At 33.1% G+C, this 20,247-nt stretch overlaps 1 long non-coding RNA gene across 1 annotated transcript in view; it reads right to left on the bottom strand.

Moving 5' to 3' along the window:
* LOC127562216 (uncharacterized) overlaps window positions 1-20,247 on the bottom strand; it is a 198,405-nt gene that overhangs the window by 171,101 nt on the left and 7,057 nt on the right. Inside the window, exon 2 of the long non-coding RNA XR_007953634.1 lies at window positions 3,997-4,055. This is a non-coding gene — a long non-coding RNA (uncharacterized LOC127562216). The remainder of the gene's footprint in view (window positions 1-3,996; window positions 4,056-20,247) is intronic.

Below are 20,247 nucleotides of genomic sequence, written 5' to 3'. Positions count from 1 at the left end.
GAGAGAAAGATAATATTTAGAAGACGTAAATATGAAATCAAGATACCTTAATCACAGATCAGTTGAGGATGGAGGGGATAAGAAATAATGAGGAGTTTTAGATGAGTCTTAGTTTGTGAGACTAAGGGATTGGGAAGATGCTATTCCTCCAAAAAAAGGGGGAAAATGGAGGTTTTAGGGGAAAAGATAGTTGCTGTTTTCCTTTGTCCTTGAAGTACATCAAAATAGTATTTCTATGTAGGAATCAAGATACAATGTGTCTGATTGTGAATGATCAGACCAATTTGAGTTTAAAAGTTTCTACCACAGGACAAGCACAAATAATTAATATGAAAATTTGGAGTGGAGATGCTTTCAAATTTTTGCATCTACTTTTCTCAGAGCATTGTACCTTCTTTGATACAGGCACACCATATTGAGCAGTCCTTTGCCAGCATCTCCCATGTCATATAATTAATTCCAAAGTTCTTTAGAGGGACCTTCAAAGTACACTGATATAATTTTTTTATAAGTGCTTACCTTGTAAGAGTTCTCCATAAAACAGTCTTTTAGGCAAACATGTTTGCCATTTCAACAATATGGGCAGCCATAGGATTCATATTCTGTGTATTGGCATTTGAATGCTTCACAGTTTAGCTCAAGTTTAGTTCCAGAAAGGAAATCAAGTACTCTTCAGTATCTTCCTAAGACAATTCAAATGGAAGCAATTCAGTTTCCTGGCATGGCACTGGTAGACTGTCCATATTTCACAGGCATAACAATAATGAGGTCAGTACAACAGCTCTTTAGACCTTTAGCTTGATAATCAGTCTAATACTTCTATCCCATATTCTCTTTTGGAACCTCTCAAAACAGTGAACTAGCTCTGGCAACATCATTGTCTATGTGCACATTCCTGGAAAGTGTACTGCCAAAGTAAGTGAATTTATTCACAGAATTCAATATTTCTCCATTTGCTATAACATATGGTTCCCTATATGAATGGTATAGTTCTGACTGATGAAAAACCTAAATTTTCTTGGTATTAATTGTTAAGTCAAAATTGGCATGAGCAGCAGAGAATCAATCCTCATATTCTTGGATCTCAGCTTCAGAGGCTACATTAATGTCACAATAATCTGAGAAGAAAAAATCATGCTTCAATACTCTTTCCACTTTTATCTTACCTTGTAATCTTTTTTAAGTTGAAGAATTTACCATCAACTTGGTAGCTGGCCTTTATACCATTTTTGCCTCTTTGAATGTCTAACAACATTGTTGAAAACATCATGCCAAAAAGCATGGAAGCAAGCACACAGTCTTGCTTTACTCTATTAGTGACTGTGAAAGCACAAGCACATCATACATTATCCAGACCTGTGATATTGTGTTGTCATGAAACTGAAACACAATACTAATGAACTTTAGGCATCCAAATTTTGCCATAGTTTTCCACAAGTTCTCATAAATGACAGTATCAAATGTCTTAGTCAGATCTACAGATATTATTTCCCCTGGAGTTGGTTCTCAAGTAAATGGCCACCTATCAAGTAAAGGATCAATTTTATAGGAAGACTCTAGTAAAACTCTTACCAGCAATAACTAAGAGAAAGATTTCTATAATTGTCATGGGACAATCTATTTCCTTCACTTTTATAGAGGACAGGAAGTATCCTTGAACTGCAGGAGGAGAACCTCCTTTTGATAAATGACCCAGAAAATTTTGGTCAGATATTGTATGAGCAGTGGATTCCCTGCCTCATAAATCTTAGCTAGAATAGAATCAGCAGGTCCTTTGCCACATTAGAAGAGACAAATGACATTCAAAACCCCATCTTCTGTTGCAAATTCAGGTAGAAAGGGACTGATTTTGACTTGAAGTATATAGTCAATGGCTTCTGTATTAATCTATTGAAAGTACTAAGAACATATTAAGCCCATCTCTCCAGAATCATGTAATTAGTACTTAGTATATTAGTAATCAATTAGTTGGGATGTACCATATTAATAATCATTAGTAATCATATTAGTAATCAATTAGTTGGGATGCACCATAGGTCTCTGGTTCACAGATATACTTCAGGACATAAAAGCACTTTGGATTGTTATTATCAATACAAAACAGAATGTCATCTGCCTTCTTACAGAGCCAAGGATTCTACAACTCTCTAACCTTTATTTGCACTTTACTCTTGATGGAATTAAATGCTGGAATTCTTGTTTCCATTGTACAGCTTCTGAATTTCCCCACCATTCTTGTCAAACCAGTCTTGAAGTTTGTGATGTTCTGGCCCAGATAAGTAAATATATATCAAAATTCTGAAAGCTGTCTACTTTTTTTTTTTGCTCCACTATTGTCAACCACATGTTGTCTCAGCTTTCTCTCCAAGTTAACAAATTAAATTTCCCCTCAGAGAAGAATTCTAATTTGTTGACATTAAGTCTTCTAATAATTATCTTGTCTTAATGACTACCTGCCTTGGGAACACTGCTTTTGTTGAATCTGAATATTTAGCTTAAAAAGATAAGTTTATGATCAGTCCAGCTCTTTGCATCACATATCACCTTCATCATTCTCACATCCTCTTCTTTTTATGATGAAATAATCAATGAAATATAAATACTTGTTGTGAGGGTACATCCACAAAATGTTATTGAGCTTAGGTAAATGAAAGAAAATGTTAAAGATGAAAAAGTCATGAGATGCACAAATCTTTATTAATAAGCGATCATTATTGCTCTTTCTGAATCCATTCCTCCCAAGGACTCTCTGCCATATCTGGTAGTCTATGCCTACTCTTGTATTAAAGGCACTTAGAATTATAAGCTTGTCCTCTTTTAATATATTGATGATGAAAGTTCCCAGATCTTCATAAAATTTTTCTTTGATGTGGGAAGTATGGTAGAAGCATACATACTGATGATGGTGGTGTGGCACTTTCCTGCAAATGGCAATCTTATTATGATGATATCATTTACTCCTTTTGGTAGGTTAGCAAGCTTTTGATTAGTTTAGCTTTAATTGCAAAATCTTTGCTAATTTCAAAACTCACTTTTCATTGCAGCCACTACAGAAAAACACTCTGATTTTGGAAAGCTGACCTTTATTTGCCAGCCTTGTTTCATTCAGAACTGCCAATTGAATGAAATAATTGTTAGTGAGTAGAATCATCTTTGCAAAAGTTTTCATACTTTTTTTTTTTGTGGTTTCAACCTCAGAGTGGGATCTTTGGTTGCTGCAGACCAATGTTGAGTAAAATAGACAATTTTAAGGATATTTTTTCTACTCCCTTTTCACTCCTTCAAAAAAGGTTACTCAGATACCCATTGCTGCTTTAATCCAGTGAGAAGATGACCCTATATCCTGGGTCATCTGTTTCCCAGAATCTGTTTCAGTAGAATCTTTATTACCATTCCCATAATGGCCAAATGCATACTGCGCAAGCTGGAAGGGACTTCAGTAGTCATTTACCCCAATTCCCCAACAATACAAATTAGAAAATAATGTTTCACAAGGGAGTTCCCATTAATGAAGAAATCATACTCATAGACAAATTACTCATGTATTATATATTGAATTTATATAATAAATAATAAACATATTTAGTAATGTTTAGAATTTATTATTTAGAATGCAAAGGCATAGCCTGGGAACAAATTCTCTTTTATACAATAAGAGCATATAGTCTAGAGAAACAAACAAAACTTCAATAAAGTGCCTACTATGAAAAAGAAATTTTGAACCCATTTGAGTAGCAGAGAAAAGGATCATATGTCATGAAACTTTCAGATGAGGAAATTTGCTCTACTCCTACAAATCAGCACCTTCTCTGCAATTTATAGTCTTTAAGAAATTGTCTGAATCACTAGCAAGAAAAGAAACTGAAAGTCACATAGCTGGGATGTGTCAGAGGCAGACCTTCCTGGCTTCAAAGCTGGCTCTCAATCTTCTACTTTATGTCATCTTTTGAGTTATAAACATGTCTTAATATGTGGAACAAAATAGATTATACTCACGTTATACCTGTTTCTGCCTCACCAGTACAATTAATTTGATTTTTTTCTCTTCCAATATCCTAGGCAAAAAAAGAAAAGAAAGCAAAATAATATTTCATGTTATTTTAAATAGGAATACAATTTTGAGTTATTTTCTGCACTTTAGAACAAAGATTTCCTTAAACATTAATCTGATAATTAATCCTATCCCAAAGAATAAAATATATTTTTTAAAAAGCAAAACAACATTTCAAAATGCCACAAATACCATAGTTTTCTAGAGCATAGCTTCCTAAACTTTTTCCACCAGTGACTCCTTTTCACTCAATAAATTTTTATGCAAACCCCAGGTATGTAGGTATTTTAAAGTAGGTATAAAAATAAAACACATGTTTCACAACTTTCACATTCAGTTACTAGATCTTATATTAAGTTCTGACTTTGTTTCTAGAGCTTTTGTTTGAGCTTTGTTCTAGAGGGTTTCTGAAGTAAGCAAGCCAACATGTAATATAGTATGAATAGCATTGAATTTGGAATCAAATTCAAATCCCAAAGAAACTAGTTACTGCCTCTATTACCCTGAATACACTATATGTGTGTATGCGCATGCATGCGCACATACACACACACATCCATATGTGTGTGTGTATGTGTGTGTGTGTGTGTGTGTGTGTGTCTTTATAAATACATGAAAGGCAAAGTGACATTATAGATATGGATCTGGCCTTAGAGTCAGAAAGACCTGTATTCAAATTCTACCTCTGACATATACAGGGTCTTCCAAAAGTCTTAGTGCAGTTACAAGCTGATAACACTAACAAGCATTAAAATTTTTTATACAACTTATACTAGTTGCATAACTATAAACAACTCACTTAACCTCTTAGTGCCTAAGCAACTTTACAGTATTATGTGACTGATGAAATGCTGCTATATCCATTGCCTTCTCCAAAATCCAGAGAAAATTATATATCTATATCTATATATACATATACACATACCACATGTGTGTATGTATTTGTGTACATGTATGTATTTTTGCAAAGTTTTGAAAATACAAAATGTCTATTACCTGGGGAATTACTAAACAAATGTGGTTTATGATATAAAGGAATATCAGTTAGTGGTAAGAAATAATGAGTACAGAGAAGCATGAAACGATTTATATGAACTGATGCAGAGAGGAGTAAGCAGAGCAAGAAAATAAACAGTTGATTTTCAACTCAAAATCAACAAAAATTTACAATGTAAATGGGAAGAACAATCACAAAAAAATCAAAAGTGAGTCTTGCAAAATTATAAAGAGTAAGCATGATTTCACAAAAGAGATATGAGAAGACACGTCCTCCCCACCCTTTTGCAAATATGGGAGATCTACACATTTAGTAATTACTTATATTTTCAGGCTTTTTGAGGTATTGATCAGTTTTCTTGGGGTTTTTCCTTTTTTTCTTTTATTTCTTAAAAATGTATCATATGGGATGACTTACTGAGATGTGGGAAGAGAAAAAATATTTGGGGGAAATTTTGTGATGAAGAAATGAGACAGCAACAAAAAAGTATTTAAAAATAAACTATAATACAATCAAATGTTCTCAATTTTAGAATATTCTCTAAGAATTAAGAAAGAATTTCTTTATATTTTTACTGTTAAATAAAGGTGAAATTTCTAAATATATGATCTTTCTACTCTTTTCTATCATTTTCCTTCGTCTTCCTGAGAAAATATATTAGAGTTGATAAAGCAATTTTAAAACAAAGCTTTATTTGTAAGTTCAGTAATAAACACATAGAATTATATATCTTTTACTGGAAAGAGAAATTTTCTCTGAGAGAGAAGTTGAAATTAGCAGACATTTCTAATCTCTGCCCATGCAGTTAAGTAGTCAGATTTATGCTCAGAAATTCTAATGATTTGTTTGTTTAAATTAAACTTCCCAGACTTTCCTAGCCATCAGGGCCTGTCAATAAATGACAATATATTCAAATTTCCCTAAGTTTATTTGAATATCTTAACTTGCATTTTATGTGTGGCTCAAAGATTTGGCCAAAATTTTCTAGCAAACTAATAAATGCAATCAAACTATAGAATCATAATGGGAGGTAGGTGCTATTATTAGTCCTATTTTACAGTTTAGAAGAAGAAGATAGAGGTTAAGTGATAGGGCTAAAAAGTGTGTGAGGTCAGATTTGAATTTGTGTTCTTACGTCACTTCCAGGAGTCAAGATGACAGAGTAAATAGTAAATCATCATAATTCTCCCACATTCACCTCCAAACAACCATAAAATGGTACCCCCAAATAAATCATGGAACAGAAGAATAAGCAAAAAGATGGAGCCCATCTTTGGTGTATCTTTGAGCCCAAAAAACTCAGAAGATTGACAGAAAAAGTCAGTCTCACTCAAGTAAAAGGGCAGCAAGTCAAAAACAGAAAATAAGCTAGCAAGTCAGCATCGAGTCTTACCTCAACAAACTAGCAATTGATCCTTAGCCACAGTGTGGTGGCAAATGCCAACACCAGAACTCTCCACATGTTTCAGCATGAGCAAGGAAATTGGCAAAATCCAGCTCTGAGAATCACCATGTGCTTTAGCATAACCCTGGGCAAAGGGGCAACCTCCAGCAGCCATACTCAATATACTTCACTGTAGCCTAAGCAAACAGGTAAACATCAACCTTGTGTGTGCCTAAGCAAACAGAATCTCACCATGTACTTAAGCATATCCCCAGACAAAGAGGCAACCTCCAATTGCCAGACTTCCACTTGTTTCATCATAGCCCTGGGCAAACAGATAACCTCCAACAGCCAACTGCTACATGTTTCAGTGTAGCCCTGGGGAAATATCAAAAGAACACACTAGCACATACCTGACACCACCACTAGGATGCCAGCTAAAGACCAGGTAAGCTGCCAGATCATTAAGGCCCAGAATCACTAGATACCCCATACCCTACACACTTAACACAGCACTAGACCTGAGGAGCCCATGTGGGTCTCAGGATAATATTGGTGCAGCACCAGATAAATAGACAGGGTCTGCAGCAACTGGCACAAGAAGAGTGAGAAAGTGCCCTTTCAACCCAAAAGCAGAGCTCAAATTCAAAAGAAATGGAAAGGACCCAAAAAGGTAAGAAAATAAATTTTACCATGGAAACTTATTTTGGTAACAGGGAAGTTCAAGACACAAATTCAGAAGAAGACAAACACCTGTGGGCAAACTCTCTCCTCATCCTCAAAAAAAAAAAAAAAATGGGACATGGTCTCAAACCCAGAAAGAATTCACAGAAGAGATGTAAAAGGAGCTTAAAATAATAGAGAAAAGAAAGAGAGAGAGAAAGAAATATGATAGATTCAATAGAATTAAATTGTTTACAACCCTACATGGGAAGATAACACTTGTAATTCCAAGAGGAATACATGTAGACAGAGAGTGTAAGTATTAGGTGAATTTGAAGGAATGACAAAAAAAATTTAAAGGATCAAAAAGATAGAATTGAATAAATTATTTCACATGAAGAAGCAGGAAAGATTTATTACAGGAGGGGAAGATGGAAGGATGGATGATGGGCATTGCTTGAAACTTACTCTCATCAATATTGACTCAAAAAGGGAATAATATGCAAAATCAGTCGAATATAGAAATCTGTCTTGCCTGACAGAGAAATAGAAGGAAATGAGATTAACTAGAGGGAGGGGGAAAAGGAGGGCAAATCAAGGGAGGTGATAAACAAAAGTAAAACACTAATCAAGAGAAAAAGGATGAAAGGAGAGAGGACAAGTGGGGGAAGAATGGGATGGAGGAAAATACGCAGATAATAATCATAACTGAATATTAATGACATAAACTCTCCCATAAAACAGTGGTTAGCAGAGTACATCAAAAACCAGAATCCTATATTATGTTGTTTACAAGAAACACATTTGAAGAGACACACTCACAGAATAAAATATGGAGCAGAATCTATTATTCTTCAACTGAAGTTAAAAAAAAAAAAAAGCTGGGTCTACAATCCTGATCTCAAAGTAAAAACAAAAATACATCTAATTAAAGGAGATAAGGAAGGAAACTACATCTTGCTAAAATGCAACCATAGACAATGAAACAATACACACACACACACACACACACACACAAGCACTAAACATCTATGCACCAAGTGGTATAGCACTAATATTCTTTAAATTCTTAAAGAAGGTAAGTGAGTTACATAAAGAAATAGACAACAAAACTTTACTAGTAGGGGAACTCAATTATCTCCTATTAAAATTCAGTAATTCCAACAAAAAAAAATCAAGAAAGAAACTAAAGAAGGTAAATAAAATATAAAAAAATTAAATATGACAGTCCTTTGGAGAAAACTGAATGGGAACAGAAATATACCTTTTCTAAGTAACACATGGAATCTATACAAAATTCACTATATAAGAGAGCATAAAAACCTCAAAATCAAATGTAGAAAGGCAGAAATATTAAATGTATTATTTTCAGATCATAATGTAATAAAAATTACATTCAACAATGGGTAGTGAAAAGAAAGATTGAAAATTATTTGAATACTGAATAATCTAATGCTAAAGTACATCAAGGAACAAGATGTAGAAATAAAATTCAATAAAGAGAATGAAAAAGAATGACCACAATAAGAAAATATACTGAAATTATGCATGCAGCCAAAACAGCATATAAGAGAAATTTTATTTCTCTAAATTCTTATATCAACAAAATGGAAATCAATAAATTAGGTATGCAATTTTTTTAAAAAATGAAAAATAATTAAAAATCTGCAATTTAGCATTAAATTGAAAATCCTGAAAAATCAAAGATGAGATTAATAAGACTAAACGTAAAAAAAAGAAAGAGAAAAATCTATTTTGCTAATAAATAAACTTGATAAGATGGATAAGGCATTGCTTAATTTGGTTCAAAAATAAAGGAAAGAAGAGAACCAAATATCCAGTACCAAAAATGGAAAGGGTGAAATTACCACCAATAAAGAAGAAACTAAAATAATCATTAGGATTTTGCCTGATTACATGACAATAACTGACAATCTGAGCAAAATCAGTGTGTATTTATGAAAATGTAAATTACCAGGATTAACAGATCAGGAAGTAGAATGCCTAAATAAACCCATTTTAGGGGGGGGGGGGAGAAATTAACAAAACATTAATGAAGTCCCTAGGGAAAAATCATCAGGACCATATTAGTTTATCAGTCAATTCTACCAAACATTTAAAGAACAATTAATTCCAATATTATATAAACTACTTGGGAAAATAGGCAAGGACAAAGTCCTATACCAAACTCCTTTTATGATGAAAATATTGTGCTGATACCTAAACTCAGAAGAGCTAAAACAGAGAAAGAAAATTATAGACCAACCTTCTTAATATTACAATGCAAAAACTTTTGACAAAATATTTGTAAGGCAGTTAAAGCAACATGTCATAAGAATTATATACTATGACGAGGTGGGATTTATACCAAGAATGCAATATAGGTTAAACATTAGAAAAGTTATCAACACAATTTATCATAATAATAACAAAATCAATAGAAATCACACGACCACCTGTTCATAGTTGTTGAAAATGCTTTTGACAAAATATAGCACTCATTGCTATTAAAAAAAAAAACACTAGAGAGCATAGAAATAGAGTATTATTTAAAATAATAAGCAGTATCTTTCTAAAACCATCAGCAAACATTATCTTTTATGAAGATAAGCTAAAAGCCTTCCCAATAAGATCAGAAGAGGAGCAAGGATGGCCATTATCACCACTATTTTTCAGTATAGTATTAAATATGTTCACTATAGCAATGAGAAGAAAAAGAAATTCAAGGCATTCGAATAGGCAATTAGAAAACAAAATTATCCTTCTTTGCAGATGTATATTTAGAGAATCCTAGAGCATCAACTAATTATTTGAAGTTTGCAGGGTATAAACCCACATAAATCATCAACATTTCTTTATTTGACCAACAAAGCCTAGTAGCAAGATATCGATAAATGTAAACAGTATAAAATAGTTGACAGTCTATCTGCCAAGATAAACTTGGGAATAATATGAATACAACTAGAAAACACTTTTCACATAAATAAAGTCAGATCTAGACAATGAGAGAAATAGCAATTGCTCATGAGTATGCTAAGCCAATATAATAAAAATGACAATTATACCTTAATTAATTTGCTTTTTCAATGTCATACCAATCAAACTACCATAAATTATCTGATAAAACTAGAAAAAAATAGCAATAAAATTCATCTGGAAGAATGAAAGATGAAGAATATCAAGGGGATTAATGAAAACAATGTACAAAGGTAGCATAGTAATATCATATCTCATCATCATCAGTATATCAATATCAAAATAATACAGTAATGATCAAAATTATCTGCTCCTGGATAAAAAATAGAGTGGTAGATCAATGGAACTAATTGGGTACAGAAGACACAATAGTCAATAACCCTAGTAACCTAGGATTCGTTAAAGCCAAAAACCCCAGCTTGGAATAAGAATACAATATTTAACAAAAACTGTCTTAAAAACTGGAAAACAATAGAATACAAATTATATATACCAACATCTCATGCTATGAACCAAGATAAAGTCAAAATGGATGTATACTTTACTTATAAAGGGTAACATTATAATAATATTAAAAGAGCAAGGATAGTCAGATCTTTTTGGTGGGGAGGAAGAATTTGTGACCAAATAAGAGACAAAGAGCATTAGAAAATATAAATTAGAGACTTTTGATTATATTAAATTTAACAACTTTTGTTCAAACAAAACCAAGACTAGAAGGAAGTAGAAAGCTGGTAAACAGTATAGCAAATGTCACTGGTAGAGGTCTCATTTCCTGAGTCAAATTCATAAGAATACAAGTCATTCCACCATTGATAAAGGTCAAAGAATATGAACAGTTTTCAGATAAAGATATCAAAGCTATAGGCACATGAAGAAGGGCTCCAAATCACTTGAATAAATATTCTTTGAATAAAGAAATGCAAATTAAAACAATTCTGAGATTCCACTTCACACAATCAGATTAGCTAATATGATCCCCCCCCCCAAAAAAAAAAAGGAGTGATAAATATTGGAGAGGATATGGGGAAAGTGGGACACTAATGCACTTTTGGTGGAATTGTGAAATGATCCAACTCTTCTTAAGTGAAATTTGGAACTACCCAAAGAGTACCCAAAATGTACATACCCTTTGATCCAGCAATACCACTAGTAGATCTGCATCCCAAAGAGATAAAAAATTAAAAATGTAAATTTTTTAAAAAGGAAAAGGACCTACATATGCAAAAATATTTAAAGCAGCTCTTTCTGTGGTGACAAAACATTGGAAATTTTGAGGACATATTGTGCTATTTGAATGCAATGGAATACTATTGTGCAATAAGAAATGATGAATACCTGATTTCAGAAAAACCTGGAAACACTTGTATGAACTGATGCAAAGTGAAATAAGCAGAACCAAGAAAACATTGCACACAGTATCCACAACACTGTGTGATCAACTATAAATAACTCAGCTCTTCTCAGCAACACAATGATCCCAAGACAAGTACAAATAAATCACAAAGGAAAATGCTATTCACACTCAAAAAAAGAACTCTGAATGCAAATTGAAGCATATTTTTTTACTTTATCCTTTTTTTATTTTTTCCCTTTTGATTTGTTTCTTAAATAATCTATATCAAATTGCCTCCTATTTTGGAAGAAGGGAGGAGAAAAAAGAAAGGAGAAAAAGCTGGAACTCAAAATCTTGTAAAAATGAATGCTAAAAATTGTCTTGGCATGAAATGGAGGGGGGAAATAAATTATTATTAAGTAGAAAAGAATTTGTGTTCCTATTTCTAGATCCAACACTTTGTCTACTATACTACTCAAGTGCCTACTAGTGATCATGGAAAATTTTGTGGAGACAGCACCTGAGCTAAAAATGAGTGTGATTTCAAAAGTCAAAGATAGAAAGGGGATGAATACTTGGCAAAGGAAAAATGAGAGCAAATGTAGATAGACAAGAATGTTATTATGAGTATAGAACTTATGAAAGATAGTATATGGAACAAAATAACTGCAAAATACTATGATATTTTTAAACTTTAAATATTAAAAAAATCTATTTATAAATGGTCCTTTTGTAACAATCTGAAACAGCTAAATGCTTGATTTTCAGTACTTTCCATGAAAAAGAATTCTACTAGTTCTCTCTAATATAAACATTCCACATACTGTGGAAACTGCTTATATATATTTTTTTTAATGGTGAGCATCTCATATAGTCTACTATATGCAGTCAGACTCTGGAAAAACTTCATTTTACTCCAATAACCTCACTATCTACCTTGGTGTCATTTATAAAGTCTCCACTATACTTCCCATTTTATTTTCTCTGACCACACACACACACACACACACACATTTTTAGTTCTGGAACCATAACATAACCAGAGTATTATCACTGATACCAGATAGAATGTGTCATCAGTATATTAGCCTATGGTCCTACTAACCATTCCCCAAACTTTTCAAGCCAAAATACATATCTCAGGATACTACTTTCCTAAACGTGTCTCTCAACATTTAGATCTTTCAGTGAAGAAAAGAGTCATATTTGACTAAGCTCAATCTAAAACCTGAAATACTATTTTTGCTGTGACTAGGCTTACATCTCTAGACAGTTTTAATAATTACTTTCTTTGTCTTGTATTTGTTTCAACTTTTTCCAAAGAGGGAGTGGTGGTGGAATAAGGATATTATTTCTATCCACTAATTCCTAGACATATGAGTAAGTATGTCACCGGCCCTTACAACTGCATAATGGGTTTTATTCAGCAAATTATATTTGCCTTACATGTAATATGTTCATACTAAGAAAGGTCCCTGTGGTTATTGAAACCTTTTCATCATAAGAATGAAAAATTATTATTAGAGTTGGTCACATTCGCTACAAATAGCAGAATGAAGTAGATTTTTAAAAATTACCTTTAGCAATTAATTGGTCTTAACTTCCCTATCCTACATCTAATTCATGAGTACCAACACTTTCTTCATTAATTCTGGGAGTGTCAAGCAAGCTTTTACTTAGTCTTGTTTAACTTGGCTATTTAAATGGATAACTCTTTTGTAACTTGGCTCCTTAAGAAAATACCACGCCTCTCTCTTTATGACTGATTTTTTTTTAATTTGGTTTTTTTCTTTGTACATGTTAAAATATTTTTAATCTAAAAAATTATGAGGTGGCGAGCATGTAGAAGTTTGTATTGGTACTAACAAGACATATCTCTGACAAGTTTCACCTGACAGGTTTCCAGGAAGAAAATCAGATACCTTTTGGTTTTCCTATTGAGCAACTAAACATAAAAATATATGGTTTACTATTGCAATGAAAATATATTGGAATGAACAAAAAATATTTTCAAAATGATAGTGGGACTGGGCTCCAAAACAAATTCCTAAGCCCCTAGCCTTTCTGTGCCCCACAATTTTATGAAGTGCTGACTTATTTTAATGGTCCTGACTCCACAGTATGCCAGGGAAGTGAAATCTTTTCAAAGTCTCCTCACTGAAGAGTTCACTTATATCCTAAGATCAGTTTATTATTCATAAAAAGAATCATTCTTTGTTCTTCTTTAAGTTTTATCCCCACTACTCCATATAGAAGTTACAGATTATAAAGAAATGCAGGATTGTATCAATTTTTACTTTGCCCCAGGAATTTGGACTAGTTGCAACTGATTAGAAGTCTATCCAGTAGAATATCACTTCCAACTTTTCATTTGCAGTTCTCCCCTGGATAAGTAGTGACAAGAATTAAAGCTATTTTTAGGTGAATATATTTAACATTTAGCTCAGTGACATCTACTTAACAAGTTCTGATTGAATGAATGATAGAAATATTAACTGGCAAACTAGCATTAGTTTGGGTTCATCAACACAATCTAAGCATTTTCAATTACTTTAAAGTGATAAATGTCCTACTATGTGCATAATTTGCAAACAAGTATGTGAATATAATATAAGTGTGATAAATTAGAGAACAAGTCAGAGGGAAGGCACTAGAATTAAGGGCAACTAGGAAAGTTTTCACATTAAAGGTTAGACTTCTATTTGGGACTTGAAGAAAGCCAGGGAAGCCAGGAGGATGAGGAGGGGTGTGATGACCGGGTATTTAAAATCAGCCGGAGTCAGGAATTCAGGTTAAGGGAAAAACCTTTATTCTCAGTAGAGGTGAAGAAGTATTGCTATAGCAATATGGGCAGCTGCGACGGGAAGCCAGCCAGCAAAGGTGAAGAGGGATTGCAGGTGAAAGGGGGATCCAAGGTGAAGGGCAGTCACGATAGCAATGTGAGCAACTGTGTCAAGACGCCAGCCAGCAGTCTCTCTTTCCACTTCCCTTTTCCATCCCCTTGCCTCCACCCACCAAAATCGTCATTTCCTATACCACATCAGGACTTGCACAAAGAGTGGGCAGGGCCATTCTTTTTCCAAGCATATATATTAATAGAGTATGGTCCAATTACTATTTAGCCTCACGCACTTGGGACCTCAGTGCATCAACTCGAGCCTCAGCCCATTACAGAGGGGAAGCATTCTAGGCTTTGAGAAAAGCCAACAAAAAAGCTTAGAGTTAGGAGATGAAGTTTCTTGTTCAAGGAACAGAAAGGAGTCCAATGTCACTGGATCATAAAGTGGGAATGGAGAAAAGGTAAGAGAAAGTTATGAAAGGATTAATGGATATGATAAATCTTATAATTTTATATCTTATAAAAATATAAAATAAAATAGGTCCTTTTGGTACAATCACTTGTTTTATATTATTAATATTTAAATTACAAGACTTTACAAATTATAAAATTTTTCATCTTGAAAAATATTAATCACATTGAATATTAAGTGTATTTTAATAAAAGAGTTTTTCAAATCTAACCTTGATTATAGTCAATAAATGTTCCATAAGATTTAAATAAGGCAAATTTCAAAGCCACAAGAAGTGTATTTTTTCTTCATTTTTAAATAAATTTCTTAATATTTCATGGCATGTAACATGGCAAAATTATATTGCTATATTCTATTTTAATTTATGAATTTCTGTAATTATAAACAATTCTATTTTCTCAACATAATAACATATTTATCAGCATTCATCATTTTCTCATTAGTCTCAAGATTTTCAGCCACACTAGAAACTTTTTTTAAATCTCCAAAGCATTTTAGAGGGTGTATTTTTAAAGTTCCATGAAAGCATCCAGATTTTATAGGATTACCTGGACTACTTTTGACAATAGTTTTTATATAGCCTTGAATGAAAAAGTGAATTTCATCCAAAAAACATATTTTCTCAGTTTTTCATATATCGGTTCTTTTATTGTGTGGAAAATGGACAATTTTTTTTTCTTTACAGCAACAATTAGAAACTTTTAAAAACTGATCTTCATCTATGCCACTCTAACAAAATCAATAATAACCCATCCAACTGCTATGTCCCTTTCAAGGTCATTGGTTATTTTATGAAAATTAATTAGAAATTATGTAGCAATAGTTTGTCAGGTTTTGGATTTGTTTTTCATAACTGATCACAATTTTCCTCTGTGCTCCAGTGTGACTGATTCTATTTTACTGTCTTTGAATGCTCCTTGAAGTACTTTGTTTATCCATACCAACAGCCACTAGAGAAATCTCTAATGCTAATTCAAATGAGTTCTTTCAGAGTTCTTTTGAACATTTATTGGACATTCTTAAAAATCATAAAAAATATCAATAAAATAAATATGCAATGGCATAAATTACAACTAACAGTTTGTTTAACCTCGTCCTCTGCTGATTCTATCATTTCAGAATTCATTTTGAAGCATTATTTAACATTGTTTGGGGAAGAATTGGGGAGAGTTCAGGCAAGTCTCTGTCATTACTCCTTTCTTGCTTCCCCTTGTAACTGTAAATACTAACAATTCAGTTTTCCATGGGAATGTTTAACCCCAAATAGGCTGCAAGCTACTTGAGGGCATGGATTATAGATAACTCTATGTAACAGTGCTCAGAATAGTGCTCCATATACCTTTAATGATCTTGTTGAAAGAACAGAAGGAACTTTCAGGTGAGTGTGACTACCTTGACACAGCTTCCATTTAGATGTCCTTAGTACTACATTTGTTATTGAGGTAAGTTTTTCTGTTGCTTAAATTATAACTTGTCTGTAAATTCAGAGATGAATTAACAAGGCATTTGATCTTCCCTAACATCTTGAGTGATTATAGAACTCATGTAGGGACTCTGATAAAGCCCCAGAGCCTATTCAATCAACAAAATGACATTTTAAACAGGACTACATGGAAGACTTCACCATGTATGAGGCATTCCTCTTATATGTCGATTTAGTATTGAGCAATCTGAATTACAGAAATAAATACTTTTAGAAAGTATGCATCATTTTTTTATGCTTCACTTGCTATTAATAAACCAGAAAACTATTGAATAAAGTTTCCTCCATTGCTATTGCTTTCAAAGGACTTCAGCTTCTGGATACATACAGGAAAAAAACAATTTCATAAAGAACGCCTTTTTCAGATTATATTGTGCATCTGATACAACCCACAAAAAAGTAGATAAAGGAGAAACTTAGTTCAAAATTGAATAAGAAGGGGAAAGGAAGCAAATTTGCTTCTTTATAAAATTTTGTGGTGTTTTTGGTGATTACATCCTTCTCTTCAAAACAGAGGTTTGGCCTTTAAACTTCAATGTGTTATGGAGTAGTTTGAAATAATGAATAAAGCTACATCTTCTCAGAGTCTGGAAACTCTGGATTTTGATTCTGTGTCTGACATATGCTTTTTATGTGATCTTGGACAAGTCTTTTAAGCTCTAAGTTCCACCAAGTAACTCTCTAAAACTATACATTGAAGAATAAATGTACAATAAGTGCCTTATGAGTAGGGTTTATTTCATTCCTCCTTCCTTTATCCCCAGTACCAAGTATACTGCCTCAAACACAGTAGGTTATATATCTATTGATTGATTAATTTACATACATCAATAATGAGTTCCAAGGAAATCATGATTCCCATCCCTTCCCACAAAAATCTTCTGACAACATATGATTGTGAGTTATATAATGCCACAATGTCTAAAGAATTCAAATTAAAATAAAAATACCCAAAAGTCAGTAGAGATGAGTATAGTGAGCATGAGATAAATTACTAATGAAGAGCTATACAAGAAAAGTGGCAGAAATGAATCAAAAAAGCATCAAAGAAGTATATGTCTGAAAAAGAAAGAAGACAATCATGTAGCAAGATTGATTGATGGTCTGCCTGCTACCTTGAAATATCCACAAACTGTGAAGGGAATTAGAAGAAGGCCACCTACATGTCCATTGAGGATTTACCAGAGAAATCCTCAATAGAGGATTTACCAGAGAAGAATGAGAGTAATGCAAGTTGAAAAAAGTATGGATTGGCTGTGATATTGACTGCTAGAGGAAGTAGCTACATAAATCAATTAGTCAACAAGTATTTATAAAATACTACTAAATGTCAAGCACTGAAAGATATAAATACAATAATGAAATAATCCCTGCCCTTAAAGAATTTATAATCTAGTGAAAAAGATAACATGTACATAAATATATACAAAATAAATGCAATATCTTTTTGGAGGAAGGGAACCAGAGCTTTGAGATCACTTAAGTATTCATGTTGGAGATCAAAGACTTCTAAGATTTAGGAATGAGCAGCAAGCACTTTACACAGACAGGGGAAATGATTAGTGCAAAGAAATAGGAAAAAGATCAGATGGCTGAAAGGTGCATGAAGGGGAGTAATGTATAATAAGGCTTAAGAGATCAACTTATGGAAGCTTGAAATGTCTAGGATCATAGCAAGTGCCTAGAAGTACTGGATTATATTGAGGGGAGGAGTGAGGTGATCCTAAGAAAAATCACTTTATTCACGCTTTAAAGGACACAATGCCTAAAAGAAAGATTGGTGCAGAGAGAACAATTAGAATACTTGCAATCATTCATATTTTAAGGTCTTAAATATTGTGATAGTAGTGTGAAAAGAGAAGTGGCTATATTCTGAATAGGTTTAAGGGAGAGTGACAAATCAAGGAATTTAAAAGTATAGTGTGTTAGACAACACAGTGGATAGAGTGCCAGACATGTGGTCAGGAAGACTTGAGCTCAAATCTGACCTCAAATAATTGCTATTATATGACACTAATCAAGTCATTAAACCTCTATTTGCCTAGAAAACAGGATAGAAGGCAGATCTTGGAGTCAGGAACACCTGAATTGAAAGTTGGCCTCAGATTCTCATTAACTATGTGATCCTGGGCTGTTTGAGCTAATCCATTGGAGAAGAAAATGGCAAATGACATCTGTATCTTTGCCAAGAAAAACCCATGAATAAGTATGGTCCATGGTTTCATAAAGAGTCCAACATAACTGAACAGTTGAACAACAACAACAAAAAGTTAGCCTTCATAGGAATAGGAAAGTTTGAAAGAAGAGTAGATTTGAAGGGAAAGGAAATGAGTTCCGTTAATGAGTAATTTCATTTTCAGACATGTCAGAAACACCCAGTTTGAAATGTGCTATATGCTAGACTAGAGCTCAGGAAAGAAACTGAGTCTGGATATATAGATATGAGATTATTCTAGCCTAGGCCTAACATAGATCAGTCCACTAATTCAGTTTCTAGTGTTAAAATTTAATAAGGCACTCATAGATCATACAGTGAAAATAAAAAACACCTTTACAAAAAAGAGACCAAATAATAAATGTCAAAGTTAAAAGGATATAAAACATCTACCTCCACAATCACCATGTCAAGAATTCAGAAGTGTTGCAAAGTTGCAGGATATAAAATAAACCCACATAAATCATCAGCATTCTTATATATCACTAACAAAACCCAACAGTTAGAGATACAAAAAGAAATTCCATTTAAAGTAACTACTGATTGTATAAAATATTTAGGAATCTATCTGCCAAGGGAAAATCAGAAATTTTATGAGCAAAACTACAAAACACTTTCCACACAAATTAAGTCTGATCTAACCAACTGGAAAAATATTAAATGCTCTTGGATTGGGCGAGCAAATATAATAAAGATGACAATACTACCTAAATTAATCTACTTATTTAGCGCTATACCAATCAGACTCCCAAAAAACTACTTTGATGAATTAGAAAAAATAACAACAAAATTCATATGGAAAAACAAAAGGTCAAGAATTTCAAGGGAATTAATGAAAAAAAAAATCAAATGAAGGTGGCCTAGCTGTACCAGATCTAAAATTATATTATAAAGCAGCAGTTACTAAAACCATCTGGTATTGGCTAAGAAATAGACTAGTTGATCAATGGAATAAGTTAGGTTCAAAGGACAAAACAGCCAATAACTTTAATAATATAGTGTTTGACAAACCCAAAGACACCAGTTTCTGGGATAAGAATGCATTATTTGACAAAAATTGCTGGGAAAATTGGAAATCAGTATGGCAGAAACTAGGCATTGACCCACACTTAACACCGTACACCAAGATAAGGTCAAAATGGCTTCATGATCTAGGCATAAAGAATGAGATGATAAATAAATTGGAAGAGCATAGAATAGTTTACCTGTCAGACCTGTGGAAGAGGGAGGAATTTATGACCAAAGAAGAACTAGAGATCACTATTGACCACAACATAGAAAATTTTGATTATATCAAACTGAAAAGTTTTTGTACAAACAAAACAAATGCAAACAAGATTAGAAGGAAAACAATAAACTGGGAAAACATTTTTATAATCAAAGGTTCTGATAAAGGCCTCATTTCCAAAATATATAGAGAACTGACCCTAATCTATAAGAAATCAAACCATTCTCCAATTGATAAATGGTCAAAGGATATGAACAGACAATTCTCAGACGAAGAAATTGAAACTATTTCTAGACATATGAAAATATGCTCCAAATCATTATTAATCAGAGAAATGCAAATTAAGACAACTCTGAGATACCACTACACACCTGTCAGATTGGCTAGAATGACAGGGAAAGATAATGGGGAATGTTGGAGGGGATGTGGGAAAACAGGGACACTGATACATTGTTGGTGGAATTGTGAACACATCCAGCCATTCTGGAGAGCAATTTGGAACTATGCTCAAAAAGTTATCAAGCTGTGCATACCCTTTGATCCAGCAGTGTTTCTACTGGGTTTATACCCCAAAGAGATACTAAAGAAAGGAAAGGGACCTGT

The sequence above is a fragment of the Antechinus flavipes genome, chromosome 4 (assembly GCF_016432865.1).
Source record: "Antechinus flavipes isolate AdamAnt ecotype Samford, QLD, Australia chromosome 4, AdamAnt_v2, whole genome shotgun sequence".
Lineage (NCBI taxonomy): Eukaryota > Metazoa > Chordata > Mammalia > Dasyuromorphia > Dasyuridae > Antechinus > Antechinus flavipes.
Note: the sequence above shows the minus strand (reverse complement) of the source record. Positions and strands in the feature narration are given on the sequence as shown.